A 10,311-nucleotide genomic window follows, 5' to 3' on the forward strand; every position below is an offset into this window, starting at 1 on the left:
ATATGTCAAATAATTTAGCTGGGTTCAGTATCTACTGAAATTGAATGAGCTAAAGTTACATGAATAGAATTCAATAGTGAATAATTCTGCAAAAGAATTTATCATGTATGATATAATATGAGGATCGCCAAAAATGTATCGTATGGCTTTAGGCATAACGAACATATACCAATCTCTATTAATCTAAGTGAAGATCAACTAGATTGAGATCAAGAAAAACTTATGGTACTTGAAAAGGTACATAGGAATAGTTCTTGATTCAAGGAAATAAAGATATGCTAAATAGTTGATGCTACACGCATAAAAACTGGCAAAGGATCAAGCAAGATCCCTTTGGAGTTAACCATTGGCAAGGATGAGCTATAGAGCATCGTGTTTTGAAATGGCAACATGGATTGGAGACCATGAGTTGTTGCATGGGAAATTAAATATTAATTTCTATGTTCTAAGATACAGCTGGAAAGTCATCCACATATCTGTGAACTGCTTGGATAAGTAAATCCAACCAAAGCATCACTAGCAACCTATACAGTTGAAGTAAAAGTACTTATTGCATAAGAAGCAATAAAACAGGGTTGTTTGTGTTAAAGAGTTCTTCACTGAACTTGGGTAGATCACATGTCTGTTGACTTAATGGTTCTTCATTGCAAAATGCATAGAACCACTAATGTAGCTAGAAAGACTAGATCACAAAATAAACATACTCAAAAGATCTTATCATCATATCTCGAAGAACATTCGATGAAAAAGGATATTAAGATTGGCAAAGCATGATAACCAAACCTATGCAACAAGTGAGAAGCAACACTCACGTTGTAGCACTGGAAATCAAGCATAGCTTTAATTCCATGAACTGTTTTAAAGATGGGCTTGAGGCCCATGGTTGTAAAACATTGGGGTTGAACATTTATCATATATGAAATGTATTTTCATATTCCATTTTATCTTGGTTTAGTATTAAATGATGAGTCCCTTCAATTTGACGATATATTCAAGATAGACTGTCAGGACCAATCCTGTGACTAAGAAATGTCTGTCAAGTGAACTTGAATGTCAAAAGTTGAACAAGGTCCCTGGTTTGAGTTTTCTATAAAGATGGACGCATAGAAAACGTTAGACGACTAGAATGCAAGATGACTAGTAGTTCTGTTTCTTGAACTATGTGGACATGGCAATGTCGCAATCATTTGCATAGATACTTACTTTGGGAAGACTAGTATCGGACAGACCCATGAAACTTTACTGTAAGAGATGAAAATCTGTCATAAGTAAATTTCATTAAAATTATTAAACACTAATCCTCAATATCTGAGTGACTTGAGATTACTTGTTTGAGAACTGCTTACTTTGACGTTGTCAACCGTCGCACCGTAAAAGGAGGCTATAAAGGCAACACTTGGGTAATCACCTATCAAACGAAGTCTAATCTCAAGATCGCAAGATTGGAATTGTCCTCCCATAAATCGGGATGAGATGCTAAAAGTTGTACAAGGCCACTCGGAGAGCTAGAAACTGTAAAATGCATGGCCGTGCTCAGATGAATCATAGGCTATGATTATCTGTTTATTTGATCAGTTGAACTCTGAAACCGAGAAACACCTCTGGACATAATAAGGATGACAACTCTTACCTTATGTTCAAGAGCAATCATCGAGTGACAAAGGAATTAGGAAATGCACACGTGTCCCTAAGGACAAGTGGGAGACTGAAGGAAATAATGCCCTTGGTCAAAGTATGCATTTAATGGTAAGTCTAATAAATGCGGTTCGGTATTAATTATACAAGTTAATAATTCAGTGAGATCAAGTGAACTGTATGCCTAGCTAGAGGCCGCTTCAGTTCAAGTGGATTAATGGTATTACTCCACAACTTACTCTTGACTGAACCCGTAGGGTCACACAAATAGTACGTAAACAGATCAAGTATTTAATGGCATTAAATACTCCATCTATGGATATTCGGAATCGACGGATCTTGGTTTCAGTGGGAGCTGAGATCGTCAAAGGCAAATAAATGAATACTCGGGAAACGATGATATTGCCGGAAACGGAAATATGGATCGTATCGGAAATATAAATATTATCCAAGTCGTAGATGTTGCCGGAAACGAAAACATGGTACGTGTCGGAAAATATTATCGGAAATGGAAATATTGCGGAATCTGAAATATTGCCGGAAACGGAAATATTGTCGGGATCGGAAATATTATCGGAATCGGAAAATAATTCCGGAAACGGAAATATTAAATATTTGTTCGAAACGGAAATTAAATCTGGAATCGAAAATATTAAATATTGTTCGTATCGGAAATGAATTCTGGAATCGGGAAATTAATCGGAAGCGCGTCGTACGAATTAGCATCGGACGAGCTTGCTAGACGAAGGCCCAGCGTGAAGCCAGGCCCACGTCCAGCAAGCAAGGCACGCCACACAAACAGCCGAAGGCTGCGCCAGGCCCACCGCAAGGCAGGCCCAGCGCGCGCCTAGGCTGCAGCGCGCTCGCGTGGGCTTCGTGCTCCGTGGGCTTTGCGCGGGCATGGCCTGCGCATGCGGGTCATGCTCGTGTGAGTGTTTGTGCTTCCGTACGAAACCTAAATCGTGTAGGATTCGTTTAATGATTAAATTCCTATTCCTAATGGATAAATTAATTATTAGAGTTTTAATTAGATTCTAGTTAATTAATTAGTTTCCTAGTAGGATTCCAATAGCATTTCCATAGCCTATAAATATGTGATTAATGCTCACAATTTATAACGAGTTTTAAGTATTCAAAAAGAGATCATTTTGAGCAAAAATTCAGTCATCTATTTTTCCCCATATTGCCGAAAATTTGTAGTACCTTAAGGGCGATTCTAGTTAGTCAAGCTTAAGGCGGATCCGGACGTGCTGTGTACTTTCTACGGAGGGACGACACTTGGAGTCCTAAAGACTTGTTCTTGTTCGGTTCGGGCGCAGCAAGGGAGGGCACGCTACAAATAGTATGCATCCTAATTATGCTAATTGTTATGTGGCAATTAATTTGGATTCCTGGCTTTAATGGTTTTTCCGCATGATTTATATTCTGTTATATGTACCATAAACTAACACTTGTATCTTCTCCTTCTTTGTTTTCTGCCTTTTCATTGGAGACAATTTATCTTCCGAATCTTCAGAATTTGTTTGAATATATTCTTCATCTTCATCATTTCGTTTCTTTTTACCTGTACCAAATAAAGCCACGACATAATTAACTAAAGTAGATAATTAACTCTGAAAAGTTAATGCAACTATTTTAAAAGTAAGTGGATTTGATTTAAAGTAATTCACATAAACAAAATTTCAAGTTTCTTAAATGTAGATAAATAACTAAAAACAGTAAATGGAACTAATTTAAAAGTAAATCTAAAAAACAAAACCTCATTTTCATCTCATTTAAAAGTAATTTAAAAGTAAAGCTTATACACAAAATCTCAAGTTGCTTAAAAGTAGATAAAAGACTAAAAAATGTAAATGGAACTAATTTAAAATTAAAGCTTATAAACAAAAGCTACTGGATAGGGTGAGACACTCAACATGTGGGACTTTAAATCAAAATTCAAGGAAGCAAAATAGGAAAGTAAATTACTCGTCCCTATTAGGAAGATTATGTTAATTTATTTACTTTTACCTAGTTTTGATCTACTTTTAAAATAAGGGAAGGAATAGGCGGTATTGCATAACTGTGTTGTTGCCTTCCTATGGACTTCAAGCCATTACTAACATAAACACTATAGTACTATACAGCTGAGAACCAACGGACCAACACTGCCACTCAAAGCATACTGCTGTTGACTAAACTCCTAGGCCTGCAGTCATGCACCAGTCCTAACCCACAAACTTCAAGCCAAAAACGAAAATTCTAAGACTTACTACGCTATGCATCCACCCAACAAAAAAACCCATACCAAGAAGAACAAAACTGAACTGAAAAAAACAAGAGAAACTGCAAAACCAAAAAATATCCACTGCATACTAGTTGAACCCTCAGGCCTACATCCAAGGAAGTTACACAAACTCACTTAATTTATAACTGGTTAATCATCTTTATATATACTAGCTTTGAGAATTATTGAAGTGCGATCTATTCGTAACAGACTCTGAACTTTGAAGTTACTCTAACTGTAAACTCTCTGATAGCAGAGGAAGCAATAAAGGTAAAGGTAAAGGATTTCTTATCATTTTATAATAGTGTTGTTAAACCCTATAAATCACGCAAGTCAATGGTGTGTACACGTTTAATCATATTAATACGATCAAAGGAAATGAACCAGAGTAAGCAATATCTGTGCACACAAAAAAAAATGCAGTAATTATATACACAAACTAGATAGAACGTGGGTCAGTCATTCATCAAAATTAATCGATTCTCACATCCGATTGAGATACAATAGATACCAGATAATTTTGAAGTCACCAAGACAAGACAGCATTACACAAATGGGTAAACATGGATGATCAAACAATCACAAAACCACAACATCACTAAAATGTCTGGTTTCCATGCATCAGAAATTACTAAAGATACAAAAAGAAACTATAAGTCCCATAATAATTCACTAAGTCATTTTACAAATTTGACTTTTCCCTCCTTATCAGTCACCATCCTTACTTGGCCATCATCACTTTGACAAACTCCTTGTAATTGATTTGGCCATCACCATCGACATCAATTTGTGGTATAGGTAACAACTAATTTGATACCTTCCTATGGATTTGAAGCCATTATCATAAACACTATAGTACCACCACTCTAAGCATACTGCAGCTGACTCATCTCCTAGGCCTGCAGTCATGCACCAGTTCTAACCCATAAACTTCAAGCCAAAAACGAAAATTCTAAGACCTACTAAGCTATGCCTTCCACCCAACAAAAAAACCATACCAAGAAGAACAATACTGAACTGAACAAACAAGAGCAACTGCAAAACCAAAACTGAAGCTCAACTGCAACTTCCTGCGCAGGTTGCAGCAGCTAACAACCAAAACCGAAGCTCTAAACAACAGGCCATTCCTTCTAAACCAAACACAACTACTGCCAGATGCAAACCATCATACAAGATCTCCAATGCTTAGTAGAAAAATATTGCAAAGAAGTTAACATTTCCAGCAGGATTTTATCATTTCCAATTTACTTCTAAGTCTAATTAATTTACTTTAACCAAAAATCTATAAAATTTTTATAATTAGAGAAATAAATTACTAACACTAAATAAGCACCAAGGTTATGGCACTATCCAACTTACATGATTAGAGGAAGGAATTATGAATTACGGCTCTAAATCAAAGGGCACTTACAAAGTTAAAAGTAATTTAAAAGTAAAGTTTATAAGCAAAATCTCAAGTTGCTTAAAAGTAGATAAATAACTAAAAAAAGTATATGGAACTAATTTAAAAGTAAAGCTTATAAAAAAAAGTTGATGGACAGGGTGAGACATTAATAGAGAGAGAAGTTGCCGCGCACATTAATTCATCAAATGATCTCAGCCGTCTGTTTCATCATAATCCAACGGCTGCGAGAGGTTCTCACTATAACCTAGGTTCTCATCTTAAGCTAGGTTCTCACCATATATATATATATATATATATATATATATATATATATATATATATATATATATATATATATATATATATATATATATATATAATTCCTCAATTCCGTAAATATCGCACCATTTAGTTTTTTACACTATTCACGAAAATTGTATTCATGTGTGGTCATTAAGATTTGTATCGATAAATATTTTCTAAATATCAATTTTTTATAAGTAAGAGTAAAACTAATGCATTATAGAAGTAAAAGTCAACCATAATGCGATATTTATGGAACGGATGAGGTATACATATGTATATATATTAGTCTTATATGCACGCGATGAGTGCGTAAGTATAAAACCAAAAGTTTTGTTATTACATCGGATAATAGGCAACAAAAAAATGTTTACAAAGTTTATCTAAACAAATACTTCGTATTATGCATCATCTATTCATCTATATTGAAAATATCTAAAGCGCAACTATGTAACCCACTCATGCCCTTACATGATAAAAAAAACATCTAAATTGTAAAGCAAAGTAAAGATATTGAACATAGTAGTGTTTTGATCACTTGTTTATTTCGCTTGCAATGTTGCGTAACCACGTGCATTCCTTCACCCTATCTCTTTGTAACAATTCACATTATAAGAATGTCCCGGATTAAAAGTTCAATTGTTGGAGCAACACCCACGAAAAAAATTGTGAAATTACTCTATCAAAAGGTTTTGCACGCATAAGATGTACAATAAATTTAGTCTACACTAAGATAACTTTTACCTACTTTTTTTTGTAAATTTTATGTAGTTTTTTGTACTTTTAATATGTTTTAAATAGCTTTTATATTAAGAATAAAAAAATGATAGATAAACATTTTAAAAGATAAAATGGTTAATTTTATTAGTAAGTTTAAGAAATAATTTTTATTAAAATGAAAAATCGATCACTAAAAAAGAGATAAGTTAAATTTGGTATATATATAAGAGTAACTTTTAAGAATTTCGAGTTAATCTTTATCCAGTGTACTTGTAAATAAGGATTTGCGTGTACTTAATATTTTTGACACGCAAATAAAACGTCATTAATTAATTACTCAGAAAATTCCAAATTTCTGGCAAATGTATTTACTTAGAACAATGACCCACTTCATTCCCACGTCAGAAAGCGCATGCGGCCACAAAGTAGTGAATCAAACCATTCTCTCTCTTTCTCTCCCCAACTCAGAACTCAGATGACTGGAGAAGAAGAAAACCCCTTCTTCTTCCTCCAGTTTTCTCAAAAAAAAATTAAAAATTAACAAATGGTAAACCACATAATAACAACAACAATTCAAGCCAAATCACAGCCAAAGTGACAGTCCCACCATAAATGAAAGCAATTCCAGGTTCAGTCAGAGGGATAGTAGAAGCCTCTTGTTTACAACCGATTGACGTCATCAAAACCCAATTACAACTTGATCTGGCGGAAAATTACAAAGGGATTCTTCATTGTGGGTAATTTCACGATTTTATAGATCCAAAAAGTGTTCGTACATACTGAAAGAGATAGATCCAAAAAGTGTTTGTACATAATTTCATGATATGATGTTCGAATTATGTTAACTATATATATTTTTTTGGACCTATTGAAAGAGATTGATTCCTTGCCATTATCATTGAATTCGGGGGATAATATACATCAATTTACATCATAACTTACGGCTATAATTTAGCAACTAATTACCAAATATTTTGCCTAATATTATGCATAACGTAAACTACCATAATTACAAAATATTCTATTTACTAAAATATTTTTGACTAAATATTTTACATATTCTATCACATACTTCTAGCGTAATTGGGGGTCTGTTTGCTGTGATTTTTGGCCTAAGCAGTAAATTATATTGTGATTAATGATTTTTTTTTAGGGAATATTGTGATTAATGATTTGATTGTACTTTTCCTTTTTTATCTTTTGGCATGCGGTTTAACTTTGGGTTGGATATCTACTTATTTCACTTTTTATAATATTATAAACTAGTGTGTGGCCCGGGTGTTGCCCCGTGGTTTGACTTTTATTCGGATTTATTTGTAGTAAATATGTGCCCACATAAATGGTGTCGTCATAGAATTCTGGTGGTGACACAAGATTAGCGGTCGATTAGCAACATTCCCAAGCTGAAACCCCACATCCGAAATTCAAAACAAAGTCGGATCCTTTTCTTCATCATTCATCGTCTACCCAATTGTACTTTTATACCCATTGGTGGTCCCTATCACATTTTCTCCTCACATGTAAGGAGAAAATGTGAGAGAGTTCACGGTGCACCCGTGTGCATGTATATTGTTCTATAATTACTAACCGTCAATGTTTCTCCTCTTACCCCGAGCTTATTTTTTGTTTTTGAGGCTTAATCTAGGAAAATAATAATTGTATATTTATAAATGAAGTAATCATTCCCTTTTTTTGCATTCAATTTTATTCAATTTGTTATTTATTGTAAAATACACATATATGTTTATATAGAAAATATCTCTATTATATAAGCCAGCTCCTGAGGGCTTTTTAGTAAATTAACTTTTCGTGTCCCCCAATAAATTTACAATAACACCCTTCCCTGTTTAACGTGTATACCAGACCCTTCAAGTTTCTAACGCCCAAAACGTGATTAATGGCCCTAACCTTCCTTCCTTCCTTCCTCCCGTTTTCTCTCTCCTCCCTCGTGGATCTTCTTCCTCTAATCGTCTTCCACCAAACCCCATTTTCCATTCTAAACCCTAAATATTTCGTGTCTCTCTCACCGCAAACGAAGACTCTCTCTCATCCGCCTCTCGCCGTCGCCATCACCACCAGCATCTGATCTTCTGGAGATCCGGGTTAGATTTCAACAATTTGTTCAAATTTTCATTTTTTTCCAATTGATTCTGGATATTTTGTGGATTTGATGTTTTTTTCCAATTGTTTTTTCAATTCTCAGTTCTTTCGATTTCAATTTTTTAAGATTTGGGGAAGAAATGGAGTTCCATATCACGCTCTTTCTCTCTCAGGTAAATCACTCGGTTCCTTTCATTTCTTAATTATTTCGATTTCAAATTTGTAATATTTGGGGTTTAATTTGTTCCAGCTCCATTGATTGAAGATCGATTTCAAATTTGTAAGATTTGGGGTTTAATCTTGCGTAAGTTGTTTTTAATGACTAATTACGGTTTTTGATGCCATTGTATCACATTATGTTTGTGGAAAGTCCATTTCTTTTGGGTTTGTGATATGGAATTTAATTGAATTGGTTTGTGAACGAAATTTCTGGAAACTGCTTGATTTGAGTTTCTCTTGAAATGGTTGCTTTTGATGTGCGGAAGTTTAATTGACCTAAAAATTCAAAAGGGTTTTAGTCTTCTGTTGTTGTTATTCATTGGATTGTTTAATAGAGTGAATAATTATATTATACAGATGTTGACTTTGGTGATTAATTTGTGAAACTTTGATGATTGGAAAGTTAAACTTTTGAGATTTTTTCCATATTTTGCAGAAAGAATTGTCCAGTCTCAAAGATTTGGAAAATGGTTGCTTGAATTGATTGGAAATAATGCCATAATTGTCATGGATGATGCTGACACTAAGCTGGTTCGTTCTGTTGTCTTTGCGGCTGTTGGTGTACAGCTGGTCAGCGCTGTACAACCTGTCGTAGGCTGGTAATTACATAGTACTCCGTATCTGTTTATTGAATGACAGGTTTCAGTTCACAAGAGTAGTATGTAAGAGACACTCACGCACGCTCCTCTGTTTTTCTTTTCCTTTTCTATTTTCTTAGCTGCTTCATGAAAGCGTATATGTGAAGGTGATTGAGCAATTGCTTGATGTCTACGAACAACTGAAGATAGGGGAAGAAGGGAATTGAGGCGATATGATCGTCAACTTCGGTACTATTTCTTCTGAATTTCGTTGAATTAACTGATAACTTAGTAGTAATTAACTCATGCTTAACTGATTTGTGCTTACTGGTTCGAGATTAACGCTGCATGTTGTTCGTGTTGAATTATTTTATTTTCTTGGAATTTTGTGTTTGTTTTTATCATAATCACAGTCTATTTAGATTTTTGGTGCTATAAATTGTTGAATTTCTTACATTTTTGGGTTTTTATGATAATCACACCAAGATGGAAGACTAATCCTGATTGATATCTTATTGACTATTGATTTTGACCATGGAATCAGTCAGGTCATGGGTCGTTCAACACAAGCTTCGTGTCGTCGGTAATTTTCATAATTCATCTAAATTTAAATTATACTCCGTAATTGATTTTGCCCTGATTTGGTTTTCTCTCAAAATTACTGGGTGCGAAATGATGCAGCGACCGAGCTCGAGTATTCCGGCAATAATTTGAAATGGCAAGCAGAAGGATCTCTTCTTTCTTATCTCGCTTACTTTCAACTTATCTCACCTCTCCTGTTGGTAATTTTCAATAATCTCCCATTTCTATTCCCCAATTTTGATTAACTTTTTTGTTAATAATATTTGTTTCTTTGATCTTCTATTTGTTTTTCGTGGGTTTGTTATTTTTTTCTTTCACAATTTTGTTTAGTTATTTATAGTAAATTCCCCAGTTTTTTTCCTCTTCAGAAGCTGGCAATATGGAAATTTTTTTCAATTTTGCTCCTTTTATGTTAATGATGTGTTTGTTAGTCAATCTGATTTGTTGGGTTTGTTGATCACTCTGCTGACTATTCTCATCTGTTCTTGGATTTTGAATTGGACCCATAATTCTGGGTTTTTAGG

General features: G+C 34.3%; 1 long non-coding RNA gene across 3 annotated transcripts; it reads left to right on the forward strand.

Moving 5' to 3' along the window:
- The first annotated feature begins 6,020 nt into the window (after positions 1-6,020).
- On the forward strand, positions 6,021-10,091 carry LOC110804948 (uncharacterized). Of its 3 annotated transcripts, XR_008919449.1 has the most exons (8): positions 6,021-7,045; positions 7,629-8,410; positions 8,512-8,581; positions 8,659-8,712; positions 9,064-9,226; positions 9,346-9,454; positions 9,750-9,788; positions 9,887-10,091. It is a non-coding gene; the product is annotated as an uncharacterized lncRNA (long non-coding RNA). The 3 variants fall into 3 exon arrangements; XR_008919450.1 differs by lacking the exon at positions 8,659-8,712 and having other exon boundaries at positions 6,023-7,041; XR_008919448.1 differs by lacking the exon at positions 8,659-8,712 and having other exon boundaries at positions 6,025-7,045.
- The last annotated feature ends 220 nt before the right edge of the window (positions 10,092-10,311 follow it).

Source organism: Spinacia oleracea, chromosome 4, assembly GCF_020520425.1.
Source record: "Spinacia oleracea cultivar Varoflay chromosome 4, BTI_SOV_V1, whole genome shotgun sequence".
Classification (NCBI taxonomy): domain Eukaryota; kingdom Viridiplantae; phylum Streptophyta; class Magnoliopsida; order Caryophyllales; family Amaranthaceae; genus Spinacia; species Spinacia oleracea.